General features: G+C 42.2%; 1 protein-coding gene across 2 annotated transcripts in view; it reads right to left on the minus strand.

Moving 5' to 3' along the window:
* NELL2 (neural EGFL like 2) overlaps positions 1-18,756 on the minus strand; it is a 156,698-nt gene that overhangs the window by 135,204 nt on the left and 2,738 nt on the right. The gene's annotated exons all lie outside the window — the stretch shown is intronic.

An 18,756-nucleotide genomic window follows, 5' to 3' on the forward strand; every position in this document is an offset into this window, starting at 1 on the left:
AAAAAGGAACAACCTTCAGTTCTCTAGAGAGATAATTTACAAAATAAGATGTCAAATGCTAGAAAAACAATTCCCAAGGTTTTCCATAATACATTAAACTAGGAAAAATTAATACATATTTTTAATGCACAAAATCAATTCATTAGCATGTGTAATCAACTGTGTAAGAACCAAATCAATTCACAAGCTTCTTGTCATTGCAATTTGACCATCCTGCTCTAACTCAGAGACACTAATTCAGGGAGAGCTAACGGCAATAGAAACGGTGATTTTCTTTGGGCAGCACTGGAGCTGAGCTCTCAAGTAACCTTATACCTCTATTCGGAAAACAGGTTTATTCGTTAAGCTGTCCCTATGAAGATGCAGTTTATCGTGGTTTATGGACGAGGAATATTTTTTAGTATGTGTTTAAGAAATGCAACAACTTGTACAACCCTGAAGTCCTAACCAAGCTCCTGCACAGCATCACACCAGGCTGAATCTGATTCTCTTTTTTACAGAGGGGAATACAAAAGACAATATACATATATTCTTTAAAGCCTTTTTTGTGAAATGTCATGTCTTTTCTACTGTGGATTGCGTAACTCTCTCTGTAGCAGACACCCATGGTATTTTAATGAAATTGTTAATAAATCATAAAGCAACTCAAATACAATTACATCAAAGCGTTCATTTTTAGCCAAGGGACACTAACAGAGTGGAATGACACAGGTTTGCATGCTGGAAGATAGTTTAACTGCATTAACAATTTCTAGCAATATAAACAATCTACTCCCAAGAGACGGAGCAGAGGAAGGACACACAAGGAACATATTCTCTAATCACGATCACAGGATCCTCATGCGCTGCAGCTCTCGCCAGAAGCTTTCCTACCAAGATACAGAAGAACACAGGAAAATACAGACGTCGAACCCACTTAAACGCCTACAGAGTCCAATTCCGAGATGCAAAGCATATCCTCCACCCCTGTTTGCCATGGGGGGAGCTGGGTTTCCCAGCTTGGAAACCCAGCCAACATCCTCTTTTACCGCAGGTTCATTATCGTTAGAGCGTCTACAGAGTCTGCTTTAGGGCCCACAACATATTACATGTTTACACTGAAAGGAGAACAATTGCATTTTGATTAATGACAGAAGATCTGGTGAAGTATAACCAAACTATATTTGCGTACTTGCACGCGTAGTCAAAAGAGTGTCTGCCCTGAGGGGCCGAGCTCCCCTGCCTGAAGGGCTTGCAGCCTCAGGATGAGCAGCGCAACTAAAACTAAATAAAAGTGGGAGAACAAAACCCAGAGCAAGCTGAGACCACTGGAATGTGGGAAGTCACACATAAATAATTATCTCCCCCTTCCTACATGCACTTTTATTCTAACTGGAGCTATTGGGATGCAAATGCTGTGCTACAGACAGCCTGTGCCTTAGCAAGGACCCAAACCCTGGCTGTCCTGCGGAGCTCCCCAGAGCCCTCCCAGTCTGAGGTCTACTCATGTCATGCCTGTGGATCATTACCGAATCAGTAGGTCAGACAAGAGTTTTCCATCCTTTTATCCATAAAACCTTATAATCATTCATCATGGCCTTAGACTATCTTCTTGAATACAGAAAAAAGCAACAAAACCTGATTAGATCATGCTGGAAGCCCATATATTAAGATTATTGTCACATTAACTGTTAGAGTATTAAGTTGCCAAAACACAGTTTTGGTATTGTAAATAGGCCAGTTCATACTTGCTGTAGCGAAGAGCTATAAAAGCAAAGAGCTATAAGGCCTTTTGAATTATTACTACTCTGCTGAAACACAGCACCCTTTGCTCAGGGCAGGCACCAGGTGGATTTCCTAAAGACAGACCACTGAAAGGTCCTTGATCCATTAGATCCATTCTTTTTACACTAACACAACAGTGCAAATCCCTCATTCCAATTGCTTTTGAACACTAGCAGTAGGTGCTTGATAGATCACCAGCTGCGCTCAATAAATACTGATTCAGGGTTGTTCCTGACATTTGGCTTCTAGTAATCACTTTAAGACCCGAGGAAAGTACTTTACTGGAACTGGACTTCTTCCGTAACAGCTTGGAAAATCAAACTGGTATATCTCAGATAATAATTTGTGGTTTCTCAACAGTTACATAAAAACCTCATACTGAGAACATTTCTAATACACAAAACCAAAGGCATAAATCTTTTTATATTAGAACGTAAAAATAAGGAGAGAACTATTAATTTCAATTAGAAACTTGTCTCTAGCCAGGATACCTATATATTGGTTATACTTTCCTAGAATATTGCATGTGTTTGTTTTGACCACACCAGAACAACTGACAACCCCATAGTGTTAACAGTCTATTTTTAATTTACAGAAGAACAAAGTTCAAAGTGACAATGAGAGAAGCAAAAATGCAAACTCCAAGCATGTCACACTCCTTGTTCAAGTCAAAGGTTATTAGCATAGAAACGCCTTTAGAAGGGATAATAATGCTAATGTGGTAACACACGTAGCTGGTTTGAGACATACAAGTTAGCAAAAGTACTAAAAACAACCCAACAGACCGGGGTAAGGAGGCTGGAGGAAGAACGAATTGACCCGTACCGTGGTTGGCAATGATAGTGACTTACAAGGACACTGACAAACAGTAGGTGGTGGTCAACCTTCAGCTGCGACATCTAGTTACGAGATGATCAGCTGGCCACAGGCACAGAAACCCACGTCTTTTAAGATCTAAGATTGCAAAGCAATCTGAAAACCCAGCGAAGAAAATCACTGAGCCTAAGACCTGCAGGAACTCATCCCTTCAGAGGACAAACTTGGTGGCTGCCTCTACCCTGCACTTGCAACAGCCCTCACAACTAGGAGACATCTTCCCCTCTCAGAGACCACCTGCAGTCAGAGCTCTGCAGCAAACACCAAAGCCACGCGAGTGTTTGCTGGAGGTGTCAAGCACAGACATTGTCATTTCAGTCATGCTCATGAGACGATAATTGCTGCACTACAACAAAGACAGTAAGTCTAACTTCCAACAGTGCTCACTCCATAGGTCCAAAGGCACTTCCACCAGTCTAAACTGGTGCTGCAGAAAGAGGCAGTTGTACCCTTTGCTCTGCCACCAGCCTTTAACTCTTTCTCCTCACCACTATGGTGCCAACTGCATTCACGCAAACATATGAGGCAACCGATCCAGCTTTAGGGAGCCCAGCTCCCTCCTTCCCCCCAAAAAACCAAAATACATTGGAAGTAGTCATGAACAAGTGACTAGAGGTAAGCAGGAAAACCCACGCACAGCACCAGCAGCATACTAAACCGCACAGCGGAAAGACTACATGCAAATACGATTTAGGGCAAGCCATTCATTACAGATGTTTTCCAGTCCACGACAGAAACAAACAGTTATTAAATGGAATGGATAACTTGTCTTAGCAAAGGGTGTGCTCTTGAGTTTCTGAAGTGCATCTGAAGCTAAACATACAGTATGAACTGAATTACAAAACAAGCTCCTGCAGAAGAGTCTTTGAAGGCGGCATCCTAATTAATTGAGCTCCACGGTTTGTTTTGTGTGCACATAATCAGCTTTTAATAGCAGCATCTATAAATCAATTCTGCATCTGACTGTAGGTTTGCTGAACTATCCAAATTAAATTCTAGTGGTTTGTGAGAAAAAGGAGAAGGGCTGCAGGCTGAAAGGAGTTTGAAAAATATAATAAGGCTAGCTCAATTTTGTTTCATTTTCCTACACTAGTTGGGATCAGTGTCACATCGTGTCACTTCCTCATATTAAAATTTTTGGCTAATCTTTTTCTTAACTAGCCTACACACAGCTTACGAAGGGCGCAATATCTGAGCCTGTTTACTTCATATTGTTCTACTATTTAAGCAACCACGGTGGGCTAAGCTGCTGCCAGCCAAAGGGGCAGCATGCAAAGCCAATCCAAAAGCAGAATCATTACAAGCTTGAAAGGGCGCAGCAGATTTTTAAGTGGAGCACAGCGCATTCAAATTCAGGAGCTGCATTCCTGTAATGAAAAATGAAGATAGAAAGAAGTAAAACAACCTTTATTAGACCAAAATCCTGCTAGACGTTGTGCTTTAGATACTTCAGTGGGAAGGTGGATTGGTTTGCCTTTTCTTTTTCTTTTTAAATACACCTGACTCTTTATTTGAACTGATAACATAAGATACTGGTTGATAAAACATTTTGAGCTACTTTTCCTACACATTTGTTCATTCCTGTCTCAAAGATTCCAAATGGTTCCAGAGAGAATGGCAAAAGAGGAGCAGCTACATTTTTCCAAACCCACATGAACCTGACTTCGTTTCTCCAAGGCTGTAGGAAGGAGCTCTGCTGGAGTCTGGGGGAAGGTGTTGCAGTTCCACCTCAAGTTTAAAAGACTACATGATAAAGGGTAAACACTGACCCTGTAAGACTCCCACTGGAGCCATTCCCAAAGGGTGTGCCTGACCCACAGGGCCCAGGAGCACTGCCCAGTTGCCAAGTCTTGGTGAACACTTGGGACTGCATGTACGTCATGATCCAGCCTAGACCTTTATGCACCCAAGTGCTTTTATAAACTGGGCACAACCTGGTCTCACCAGAACAAAGACTCATAAATGCTGGGAGCAAGGAGTGCAGTAAATCTCCCAAGGTGAATGATCAAGACCTTGGGATACCCCACACACTGTTTAGGAGGGATACCCCACAAACTGCCTTTGTAGTTGAGACACCACCACAATGACCACCAATTCCGTGTGCCTCCCTTCTTAGTTCCACAGAAATGCCTCAGCAAGGATGCGTGCAGAAAGAACTGCAATGGATGGGAAGGAGAAAAGGAGGAGGGCAAAATGCACTTCAGCTGAAACTAAACAATCAAAACAAAATCTGACTTGAAGCCAAATCATTAAATCAAATAAAAACAAGGGGGGAAATGTCACAGTTTGTTCTTGCAGCACTTGGGGAGGTTCCAATTGCCTTTGCTTTGTAGCTTTCTCTATTCTGAATGTCAACTACAGCTTTGGTGTGTCATCCAGCAAGGGCTTTTCTCCAGCTCAAACCATATGCAAAGTCCCAGAAGTCACAATGGACTGACACAGGAGACTAGAAGAAGGACCTGCCTTTGAACACACACATTTGTCCCGCAATTATATTGACTGTTCATACTTATATCCTCAAAAAATGTTAATCATATCACTTCTGGCAAAAACTCTGGCTCACCGACAAGCTACATACTTGTGTGTTTAGAGTCATTTTGGCACAGCTGAGAACACAAATCCACTGTGGGACAAGACGGGGAGAAAGGTACACAGAGCCTGGACACATACACTTGAATACAGCTGTAGTGTTTCTGATTTGAAATAACCAAACCATTATTAAGGACCTAACTTGCTTGTGTAATTGGGAGCAGTTTGTGCATTTGCATAACTAATCATGATTTCATTCAAAGTGCTTTGTTTGTAATGTTTCCTTCTCCATGGTCAAAGTCCCCAAGGAATTTTTGCTTGGTTTGTTAAGCTTGTTTGCTTTTTGAACTTTTTTTTTTTAAGCTAAAGTAACATTAAAAATCGTCAACTATGCAAATGAAATTAAAACAGAATATATTTAATAGGGAAAAACCTTCCACCCGATATGACAGAATGAGATAATTAAGCGGTAGCAAGCCCTCAACCATTTCTGCCAGCTCCTGGCACTGACTTGGATGACTCTTTAGGAAAGAGTTTGCAAATCCAAGACTGTCTGGGGCAAACCCTGTAATATATTATGCATTCACTGTAAATTGACAATAATACCACTGAAATCTGTCTAGAAGCATTCTGTAAAAGAGATGATACAATGCTAGTTTGAGAGTGATTATACTCGTGGCTGGGTTAAGCCTCTGAGCTTATGTACTGGCTGCTTGTAGAAACCAAGGAAAGCCACATCATGCTGAATCCTTCTATAATGCTAAGCTTCCCTTCCCACAGCCCGACTACTGACTTCCCCTGCTGGAACAGCCTCCTTTGCATCCTTATGAGTCTGCAAAACAATTGTTCGGGTGCTAGCCACTAAAATGCAATCAAGCTCTTCCAAAACATAGAATCATAGAATCACAGAATCATCGAGGCTGGAAGGGACCTTTAAGATCATCAAGTCCAACCATGAGCCTAACACTGACAAAACCATCACTAACCCATGTCCCTCAGCACCACGTTTACCCGTCTTTGAAACACCTCCAGGGATGGCAATTCCACCACTTCCCTGGGCAGCCTGTTCCAATGCTTGACAACCCTTTCGGTGAAGAAATGTATCCTAATATCCAGTCTAACCCTCCCCTGGCGCAACCTGAGGTTGTTTCCTCTTGTCCTATCACTTGTTACTTGGGAGAAGAGACTGACTCCCACCTCATTACAGCCTCCTTTCAGGTAGTTGTAGAGAGCAATAAGGTCTCCCCTAGGTCTCTTTTTCTCCAGACTAAACAACTCGTAAGACTTGTTCTCCAGACCCCTCACCAGCCTCGTTACCCTTCTCTGGACTCACTGCAGAATCTCAATGGCTTTCTAGGAGTGAGGGGCCCAAAACTGGCCAAACACCTGAGATGATCTGGAGATGGGGGCTATGAAATCATTCTTTGTGACACACACATGTACTTAACTAGACCATGCTGTGTGGAATGGGGAAGGTGAATCTTTCCTTTCAGCCCAGCCACCTACTACACAAGCTGAATCCAACTGCTTCGGTGAAGCTGTCAAATGAACAGTGCAGGTGCTTGGCATGATTTCCCACCTAGATTACAGATCAGGGTAATGTCCTTTTAATTGTGGCGTGTCTCAGTGTGTCAGAAGCACAATACAAACAGCCATAGACAGCACCTTTGCTTGGTTAGTAGATCCGTAAAACAGAGAGATCAAGCGGCAGGTTCACACCGCTATAAACATCCATTTGAGCACCAGGACTAGCTATCACAGCTCTCAGCCACAGGCTTAATTTGCCAGAGCTCAATGCTAAGACACTTAGACACCTCTTATCCTCCCTTTGGCTGTGGTGCTTCAGCAAAGAAGGAATTTACAGCAGGATTATAAGAGGCAGCCATGTACTGTAAGGCAACGCAGCCCAGCTGCACCGCTACAAAGCAGGTGCACTCTTCCAAAAATATGTAGGGTCCATGACTGAGGGTTTCATGGCTTTTGGACTCAGTAGACAAAAAGTAAATAAGTAAAGAGGTAAACAAATACAGTAAAGCTTCTAGTGACTGCACCTACAACAGTTTATTCTTGACAATTTTTCAAATATTTTGCAAATGAAAGGGTAAGAAACCTAACCGTAGGAAAACCTGAACTTTAAATGTGTAAGGCTCCAGATTAGAAGTCTGTATTCTTAGCACAGGAGGCTGCAGCAGCTGATTTGCTTAACAAACAATACCGATCCTACCACGCTAGATCGCTACTAAAAAACCTCCCACCAAACTGCCAAAGAAACTGTGAACAAGCACTCCTGAACATTTCTGAAAGGAATATAAGGAATGCGCACATCAGTGCTGGGGGAAGCGCTATACAGAAGTACTATCAAGAATTTTTAAAGGCATACATGATACAGAAAACCTCTGTTCTTTGCCCACAAGAAATACTGTCCCTTTCACTGTAACGATGTCATCATGCTAAATACTATCACCAGGAGAGAGGGTGCTGCTCAGTGGGGACCTATTACATGATAACGAGGTGACAAAAATAAAAGATGACGTCTGCTCTTGTTACAGAAATTCTACTCCTCAGAAATTGTGTGCTGTATGGTATGCTCCGCCCCAGTATTTATTATTGTAATACTTTCTGGTGATTTACAGGTTCTGGGTTATCAATTATATGATGCAATAGCTTTTTTGATTACTGTATTCCAACACTATTCTCAATTCCTCTTTAAATTCTGAAGACTCTTTGTATTGGCTCCCTCACAGGCAGTATCAAGTGCTGCTACTTCCAAAGATGTTTAGGTTTTTCAGGGCGAATACCACCGTAAAACCTATTATATTTGAACAAGGACACAGAGGTAGCACAGAGTGGGACTTCTGTCTGCTTCTTCAAGACAGGTTCCAGCTACCTTTAAAAGGTTTGCAACCTACCATAGCTTAATATATACGTGCATATATACACGCACATACTCACAACCCTTTAGCCTCAAAGCAGTTTTCTAGAAGCTGCTTTGAGAACACCTTGAAACCTGTGGAGAAAATCAAGCCTGTCTTGTTTTCCTTGCTGCTGCCATCTGTGGCATATGCACCTAGTTATGCTTGGCTGCATACTGTCATATGAGCACTTTGTGTCAAACTGACCTAACAACAAACAAAAATATCATGCCAAGCAATGCTGTTAACACTGGGGGACGGACTGAAGAGCACAAGAAGAATAATGCATCGCCTTCCAGACCTACTGGTACTGTAATAAGGGCATGACACACACGAGAACTGCTAAAAGACTGAATTTATTTCCTGTCCCTAGTTGTATAGTGTGGTCAGGATTTAAAAAGTTATGCAAGTCACGCCGAGGGGGAGGACAGGAGGAAGAGGCAGTGTTCTCGCCTTTTCCAAATGAAAAAGCAGGCTACCAAGGGTAAACAAAGCCTAATCAATTAAAAACCATAAAGTACAAACTTAACAGCAATAGTAATGGCGCAAGCAGATTACGCTAGGTGTAGATCAAGCTAGACTACTTGAACTACTGTCCTCCCAAAAATATGAAACAGTTCAGGCTTCTCAAATATATCATATTCCAGTGGTAAATTGGGTCATACGATGATAGACTGTAGAAGACCAGCACCCACCAGGGCACCTCAGGATTAGGATCATGCTGGGTGTAGAAACTACTACAATCTCTGAGCAACACACCATGTCTCTCCCTCACTTGGTTCTCACTGTGCGAATGCCAGTTAAGGCCCATTCGTGGTCTCTGCTCACTCATTTTCCCTCAAAACCTCCTTTCCCTGCGACCAGTATGCTGCTCCTGAGGACCTGCCACCTGCAGCCTGTGTTTCACAGAATCATTTAGGCTGGAAGGGACTTCTTGAGGTCATCTAGCCCAACCCCAAACACTTGTGGATGCCCTGGAGGCTTTAGCTTTTTTCCCATTAAGAATCTGTTTTTCTCCCTCTTTGCAATGGTTTGGATCTCTCATCCTGGTTTTCCTTCACCTTGGCTTTCTGGGGTATAATTGTTTTTTACCGACATTAGAACTAATTGCCGTCAGCTCACCAAAATTCTAAATGTTAAAGCTGATTTATTTTCATACAACACAACAGTGAGCATAAGAAACCAATAATATGAGATCCATCCTAATTTCCCTGATGACAACAATGATGTGGTCTGCGTGAAAGATTAACTTCTGACACAAGGGAATGGTTGAGAGTCACCAATTTATAGAGCTCCAGAAAACCCAAACCTTCATCCCAACAGCAAAAACAGCAGAGCAAGGCAAGGGGAGGGAGGCCATCACTGGAAAAAAAATATATCTGAAGCATGCCAGGCACATCCAACAACTCTGTTGCTAGCCATGGGTCTCTGGCAGCAGGCTGAGTAAACAGCAGCAGATGGGAGGAGAAGGCAGGAGACTGAACCATAAAGAGAATTCAGGTACCAGCAGAAATGAGGGGGAAGTCGGAGAGGGACCACACCTGAGGGGAGAGGGGGGGACACCCAAGCCACCAGTCTTACTGGCATTCTCAGAAAATTTTCTGACATTTTGATGTCAGGAAAAGAAAAAGGTTAGAAGGATTTTTAATCGGGGACATCAAAGAGAAGGGACACCAAGGAATACCATACACGCAGCCCAGCTATAAGCCGGGCAGACAGTCAAAAAGTACCTGGGAGACTCAAGCTACAATTGCCAGAGGTCCCAAGGAAGCTGAGGAGCACCAGAGTTCAGATTCTCCTGCAAGAAAATGTCTTTTAAATCCAGCCTTAATGGAGTCCATGCTTCTATGAACGTGCTCACTAGCCCTGGTGAAGCAGCTACAGGCTTTAAACATGTGCCCAATTTATAAGCTTGGATGAGTTAAAATTAGAAATGCTTCCAAACCCAGATTTCCTCGCTATTGTACACGAGTACCATTACAATATACTTAAGTGCACCAAAGAACAGTTTTAGGGAGAATTCAAAGGCACCAGTTTGATTTTAATGAACATTAGGTGTTGGATATCCCTTTGTGTCTTTGAAAATTTCTCCCTATACTAGAACAATTTCACTAATATCCCAGATTTCCAGGGTACAGAAAAGAATTACAGGGTCATCCACCCCATCCTCAGCCTGTTGCCTGAATGTCACACAATGACTACTCCATAGCTAATGTCTTCTAGATATTTTTTTTATTTCATGCTATCTTCTACAAAATCAAAAGTCTGGAGATTTCCACCACTTCCTTTCGGTAGCTATTCCACAATCTTAACTAGTTTGCTGTGAAAGTCTCCTTTTATCTTAAATCCTCTCCATTTATAATATCATTACGTTACTCTTACCTCTCGCTCTTTGAATACTAAATAATTCCTTCATTTTAAACCTCTAAGAATCTTCTAATACTAGACACACTTCATACAACACTTTTGTCATTGCTTGGACAAGCTGTACATACTCAAGTTCTTTCAGAAGCTTTCTTAGTAAGCCAGTCCTTTTTACTGTATAATAAGAGAACTGTTGTTCTCTTCACTCCCTGCAATTCATTGATATTTTACTGAAATGGAGAAACCCAGAGTGAATGCAATAACCCAGGCGCAATCTCAGTTTTTTAAAAAAAACTCAAGCTCCCAGATCTCTTACTACAGCATGCTTTCCTTATGCTTCAAACACTAACGGGGTATGCGAGGATTCTTAAAAAGAGCATCACTGAACAGGGTACCCAAGGTTCTCCTCAAGTCTACCCCACTCTTTGAACGGGTGCTTAGCAAATCTGGGGACTGTTTCAAGTTCAAGGGATATTAGCCAATGGTACAGGAAATCTTAAGAGTGCCTTTGGAATAGCCGTGGCCCAATACACAAACACATGTTTAGGGAGTTATTAAAACAGAGTATTGACCTCAAAACCACCAAAGCTCCTTTGGAACCCTTCTGGATCATTACACAGAAGTATTTAGAGACTGGTAGACTTCCAGCCATGGAGTCAAGGCTGGCACATGACTTCTTCTCTTGATAGGATAAACAGTACAGATGTTACACCATCTAATTATACTTAAATAAGCATTTATGCCGGGGAAACTGTATAAATGTTGCTCTGTCTAACGGAGAGAACAACTCTACGACTGGAGATCTTTTTCTTATTATACTCTGCCTATGTTTTCAGGGAGGGAAATTGCCACTCAAATTCCACTAAAAGAGTTCTCAGTTATGGATCGCTAGCAATATTGATTGTAATGGCTCCTTTGGAAACATTACAGTCTAACTTAGCAATGTTGTTGTTGCTGCTGCAAATATGTTAATCTGCTAAAACCCTTTTGAACACTGTCTTCAGAAGTCTCTTTTAGCCTCCTCGTCCCTTTAGACCATGCCCGTCGCTTTAGCACCTGCGGTGTGCAACACCACAGAGCTGCGAGTGGCACCTCCCAAGACAGCTCAACACAAAAGTCACTTTTCTAAGCTTGCATTTCTCTCTGAAGCCATCAGGATCACACACTCCAAAAAAGGCATGCAACAAAAAAAGACAAGCAACAAAATGCTATTTAACACAACAAATAATGAGAAATTTTTGCTGTAAAACCATTCCATGTTGAAAATGGCTACGGCATTGTTTTCACCCAAACATGGTTTAAAGACATGGTAATGTCTTTAATGGGTAAATTAAATGGGTAAAAAAAAAAGAAAAAAGGAAAAAAAAAAGAAAAAAAGAGAAAAAAAAGAAATTTACTCCCTAAAGGGGAGCATAACTTAAATAACACATTTGCTAAAAGTTTGGTTTATGTTTTTAAGGTTCAGTAACAGCTATCTCAAGTATCTGAGTGAACATTCATAAATGGTATTTATCATGTCCAAGCTAAAAAAATGAAAAACTAAAGTACTCTCTTATGCTATTTCTTCTCAGATTTTCCTGAGAAGAAATCTTTTGGACCACACCAAGATGGAAAACTTAGCATTTCTTAAACATTGAGACAACATATAGACAAATTTAGCCAAAACAGATGGACAGAAAAAATTCAGTGAAAAATCACTTTTCACCCCCTGTTCAGCTGTACCTTAGCAGTGCAGGTAGGAGACTACAGCTCCTCTGTGGATCTGCACCCTGGCACACGACCAAACGGGACAAAATATAGGGAACTGAAGAGTCACTACATAGACGTACAGCTTCCCGTGACAGCTATATATAATCTCCAGCTCTTATCCATGGGTTTTACATAACTTACGAGCTCTGTTCTGTACCTCCCTTAAGACTCAGTGGAAGCAGTGAAGTTAACCATTCTTGGAGTTATTTTTCCAAGCCTGCACCTATATGCCCTGGAGGACACAGACTAGAAGAATGTAAGCGAAGAGGGGACAGTAGGAAACCTATATCCTACATCTTGTAAGCAAACAGTAGGGGAAAACCAGACATTATGACTGATGTAGATGAAGGGATGTATAGGAAATGCTGCTGTCCTCTGTGAAACCTCGCTGGAGAATGAACAGTGCTGCAGCGGGGGGAGAAACCATAAAAAAACCATTAACCTAGCTAGTCTCAGCCACGCTTCGTGACTAGAGAACTATGTCACAGCAAAAGCAATTACATAAAGGTAGCAAGACCTCGTTTTCCCACGTCACTACCCCTTGCTAATGCAATCCTCCCCCAGCAATACGGAAAGACGTGCTTGATAGCTACCCAGAAGGGTCACTGTCCCCCCTCTCAGGGCACATGTGCTGCAGGTGCTGGGTCCTCTCTGGCGGGCAGGACAGATGCTGTCCTGCTGTCAGCATCACATTTTTAACTTCAGCCGAGACCGCCGCCCCTTGCTACGCTGCCAGGAGAGGCTGCCTGGTGAGCAACCATCCGCACTTGGCTGCTCCTGATGGGGACGTCGACATGGAGAGAGGCCTCCTTGGCCTCCATTCCTCCAACCATCCCACCCCTTCTCACCACACCAATCAGGGCTCTGCCCCACATCACCACACCGACACCGTCTTCATGTAGTTTCCTTCCATACATGCCCCAGAGATGCACATCATACTCATCTTCAGCTTTCCAAGAAATATGCCAGCTTGAGCCCTGAAATAATACTAGCCTCAACAAGGGCTTTGTATTTGCAATATTTTAGAAGAAGCCTTGTTCTAAAGGTAGGAACAGGCAAATGCAATTCTATCTGTTATTAATGAGTTGTTTTGGGCAATAACGAATGCATAAACAGAACACGGTTATTTGAATTAACCTGACCAATGAAACGCTCATTGGAAAAAAAAAAAAGTTTTAGTGAATCAGCATTCACCCAATAGAAAACAGACCCCCAGGGACTTCAATTTATTGCAGGTATTGGACACAACCTGGCTGTGAAAAGCACCAGGTCAAGCCCACAAGAACACAGTAAAATACGACATTCCTCTAAAACGAGTCACACCCTCCCTGATTAATTAATGAAGGTACTAATTCACTCCAAAGGCTGAAGTAGCAGAGGCTGGAGACATCAGTTGTCCCACCAAGGCCACGCAAAGCCACAGAAGTCATGCTGCTTGGCACCATCTTGATCTGGGTGGCTAAGGTACGGTGTATACACTAGCAAGCAGGTATCATTTCTCTCCCCATACTGTAGCTTCTTCCAGAATCCATGCTCTTAAGAATTTAACTGACTGAAAGGTGACAAGAGCCCATATCAAGACACATGGCAAGAGATGCGAATAAAAAAAAAAAAAAAAATTCTAAACCCAAAGGCTATGGAGGGAATATTTAATTTCTGTTTACTTCCTTTTCCCTCCTCCAAATAAGCCTACAGTAGAAAAACAAAAAGAAAAACCCACAAGACAAAAAAGAAAATTTTGTGTAAAATACCTTTTCTTGTGATGAACGGTGACATAATCTTTAGAGCTGTACTTAAAACAACTTTATTGCTTTACATTTATACCTTTATGATGTTTTATATGCCTAAGACACACTTTCAGAAACATTATTTATTTGAAAATTTCAGCATTAAGACGGTTGCAATCCCCAAACGCTACAGGCCAAGTTTTCTGTCATTCCTTAACATTATTTTGCATCAACTATGCACAAATGACTACATACAGGGATTACAAGCTTTTCTGCTCTGGAAACCTGAGTTTCTTTGGTATCTACTATGTACTGGTCCCCATTCACTTGACATTTCTCAGTCCTACCCTCTGCTGTACCATTACAAGCATGAGTCACAAGTCCGCAATATTTAAGTGTTTTTTCTTCCCATAACTTTTTCCTCTTCTGTTTTACAGGTAAGCCAGCAGGGCAGTAGTTAGCAAGCAACACAGGTATATATATAAATATATATACACACACATATATATGCTAGGTGGATTCACGATTATTCAGCAGTGTGTGGTTATGCGGCGGGTAAGTGCACCCCAGTTCTTCCATGCATAGTAACTCAGCACGGTTTGGGATGGGAACTGGATGCAGGATTCTCACGCACTACCTCCTCCTCTTTCAGACAGGCTCTTCACGCAGCAGACGCTTCCCAAACGTCTCTTCTTGCTACAGGAGGAGGATGCTGCTGAATATTCAGCTCTTCTGGAGCGAGGGGATGCCTCAGGGCAGCAGTCCCTGCTCTGAAGTCCCCAGCAGAAGCAGCCCAGCCCTTCAGGGCTCTCATTCAACAGCCAGCCCAGCTCCCCAGCAGCATCTATCATAACCCTGGCAGTGCCATACCACAATGATTACTGTTTGCAGGGGCGCAGAGGTGACTTTGGAATGTGCCAGAGGTAGAAGGGGATGGGGGCAGCAGGGGGGAAGCATAGGCTTTTTTTTTTTTTCCTCAGATACACCAAAATCTGGATCTCTCTGGCTACCGCATTGCATAGAGTAATGGCTTACGTGAAGCATTTCTAACATTGGAAAACACTCCAGTACTTACTGAAATTAAACTCAATTATTTCAGTCCTTCTGAAAAATCAAGGGGTGAGGGAGGTTCTTTGTCTCTCTGAAAAATTCTGGGAATTTTTATTGTCTACAGATGATCTCTATGCTGGAGGTCCCACATTTTGAGGAGTCAGTGATTCTGAGAGAAACCAGCTTGATTCCAAGAGCAAAAAAAGCTGCAGATAGGTATTCACACTGCAGTCAGCCATGCCAGTTGGCAACATTAGCATCCTCTGCCCCAGCTGTCTGTTACTGCTCCTCCGGGAGCCCAGTACAGATGGAGAAGGGGGATTTTACGGGACTCTCTAATCCATGTCACTGCAGCCAGCGAGGTTTGCTCCTGAAGCTGGCTTGACTTTGCCATCAGCAGACATGGGAACGCTCATAAGAACTCTTGCTTTGGAAAAGTTGTGGGGACAGTAACCTCTAGCTCCCGGGTGGTGACAAGCAGCTGGGAACAGTAATATTTTCAGCAGGCTCAGCTGGAACCTGGAGAAAGCATCTGTCCATAGTTTCAATGACAGGTGGCAAAGGAAAAAAAAAAAAGTGTGTGAAGTGCATAGGCAATGTAAATCCTGTTTCTATAAGTGAAGTTTTACTTGCCTCTAGTTTTAAAGCTTTATTTTTAGCTCCCTTATTTAGTAATGTCCAGAGATTATGTCATGGGCCAAAACCAGTAATCTTTCCAAAGGGATAGAAGATATACATTATATATACAGTAATATTGTCTTGCTAGCATCTTAAAATAATGGGCTAGTGATCCAATCACACAGCAATAGGTAACAAATCCTTTCCACCAAGAGGCCTATTTTAGTTTTGGGGGTTTTCTGCCAGCAGTTTGTGCCAGCAACTGCCAATTCAACGAACAGTAGTGCTGAGTCCTTTCAAGCATCCCGCTGACAGATTAAATAATTTCTTTGGTCTTTTATAGCACAGCTTGTTCCCCATCAGATTATACCACAGCTTGCCTCTAGAACTGTCCCTCCTCACCAAAAATATCTGAATAGTATTTATAGCCATATTAAGAGTTACATATCCTAACTGGCAGAGAAAAAGCTTATCCTCTGAAGGAGTTCCAAGTTCTACATTCAGATACACAAGCTCCCACGTTTTCATGACTGTCATGTCCTTTTTATCTTTTCCTGACAAGCACATGCTCCTGTGCTTGTAACCATCCGACTACACTCTTCTGTCCACCCTTTAGCCTCCTCTTTGAGGAGGATATACACCTTTTGATGGGCGTATACTTTCCTTACGCATCACTCGGCTTTCATTTTGGTGCTCCTCATCACTTGATTTACAGTGTACCTTCCACCACTCTCCACTGCTGCTGGAGACAGTTGGAAGGTGCCTCCATTACTATGTGTACACTCTTTGGACAAACATGGTCTGATGCATAGCATTTAAGGTCTCTCGGGAGACCTTATAGCAGCCTTCCAGTACATAAAGGGGGCCTACAGGAAAGATGGGGAGGGACTCTTTATCAGGGAGTGTAGCGATAGGACGAGGGGCAACCATTTCAAACTGAAAGAGGGTAGATTTAGATTGGATATTAGGAAGGCATTCTTTACTGTGAGGGTGGTGAGGCACTGGAACAGCTTTTCCAGAAAAGCTGTGGATGTCCCATCCCTGGAAATGTTCAAGGCCAGGCTGGACGGGGCTTTGAGCAGCCTGGCCTAGTGGGAGGTGTCCCTGCCCATGGCAGAGGGGCTGGAACTAGACGATCTTTAAGATCCCTTCCAACCCAAACCATTCTATGATTTGCTCTCAACAGCAAGTAAGATCCACAAAGACCATCAAAATATTGTATCTATAAAATATAGATGTAACACAGAGTCTAAAGGGAGGGTGGAGGGAGGGGAACAAAAAGTTACTGCCTAGAGGAGTGCCAGAGGAGACCAAGTTACTCTTGCAGCCCTTACTTAGATTCTCACACCTCAGAACACCATTTCCTATTGCAAGCTGAAATACCTGGCTTCATTGGGACCTTGCACGCGCCTAATGTTAAGTCTCCTGAGCATCGACTTACGTCAGGTATGTCTGACCCATCCAAAACCTTCAGCACCCTCCAGCCTCCACTGCTGTGGTTCTGTCTGCCTTTTCGATTTTCCCTGCAGTTACATATGCAACAAGCGCTCTTGCAGCAACATGATTTTCACATTTGCAAAGGAAAGTAGCTACATTGACTTTTGTCTCCACCGATCTCCTCAAATTGTATTAATGCAGTATATTTACAAAGAAAGAATTACACAAATGACAACTGGTATTTCTCCAAAAGCTGCCTTCAACTACGTTGATTACACCTTTATCCACCCACCTGACCTGGGCTTTACCTTTAGTTTCATCCCTGTTTTGCAAAGGGAAAACAAAGGTATTGAAAATTTCACTGACTTACATAAATGGTCACCAACAGAGAGAAGTCTGTGGTGTAGATATTCTGACTTCTGTTCTGCTGCTCTGACCAGAAGAGGAATAATTTTCCTCTCAACATATTTTGACATAATAATATCTGCTGTTGGCTAGGAAGTGCTGGCAGGTGTTCACATACAGCAACGCTAACATTTTGGAAGACTTCCTCCTGTTTTCTATTCATAATTGTATCTTCCCACAAGCTACACTGGAACATTTTACAATTACTTTGCAAATCACATTTCCAGAAAGAAGTCCCTGCAGCTAACTAGAGCCAGATTATAGCGGCGTTCAGGTGGTACCATCCACTAAAACCAAGGAGCATCAGGCACCTAAAAAACTTTAGAATACAAGACCACAGCATCTAATCCTGCTGAAGTCAGTGGGAAGAGTTCCATTTCCCAACTCTGATACTTTCCGTAAGATTTTTGCAGTGACAGAGCAGATCGGTACACAGAAGGAAAGTCCAAGTGACCACAAATTTCAAATGGCTGTAGTTATTTCTAAATCAGGAGCTGTATAAGGACCAATCTCAATGCTCTTGAAGAGACTCTAACAGACTAAAACTACGTTCAGAGTGTAACTGCTTACTGTGTTATATGGCCTAGAAATCTGAGTACCTTTGAAAATCACTGACACAAAAAAGAATTTGTCAGAACAGCCAATTAGATGCTAAAACCCTTGTATTGAAAATTGATGTTATATCTAATTAAGTAGTCAAAACTGACTTTTCACCTAGAAACAGAAGGAAAGAGACTATTCTGCTTTAGCTGTATGTACAATTTTCCCATCATATGTCTTTAATTGTCTGTTACCTGTTGGCAGTTCAACCTGCCACTTTCATAATTTCTTTCTAAAATAAAGAACAGCATTTAGGCTTTCTGTATGTCTTAAGCATATGTAAAGTAAGGCTTTACACTAGTTGAGAACACAATCTATCAAAAAAGGCAACATACTAAAATGTCATAGATATTTATATGGTACGAGAAATGGTTGAATATCTGAAGAAACCAAAAGGCAAAGGATCACAAGTTAAGGCTTCCAGAGTAAGTTCACAGATCATTTAAAGTAATTCGTGTCCTTTTTACAAAATCATTTGTGTTTAGGACTAAGGCTTTAGGTGTAACAAGGGAAAAACCACATAGGCAAAACCCAAATTTAAAGTCAGCACATACATATATTCGAAATTCACACACTGCAAATACATACATAAAGAGGCATACAATGCCGCAACGTTCCTACAGCGTGAGCTCTAAGAGCAGAGCAAAAAATAACTAAGTGGACCCAGTGGTCTGATCAAGGAAAGAAACTTCCCTATTTCTAAATGCAAGCTTGAAAATGAAAAT

This window comes from Larus michahellis, chromosome 1, assembly GCF_964199755.1.
Source record: "Larus michahellis chromosome 1, bLarMic1.1, whole genome shotgun sequence".
In the NCBI taxonomy this organism is placed as follows: Eukaryota; Metazoa; Chordata; class Aves; order Charadriiformes; family Laridae; genus Larus; species Larus michahellis.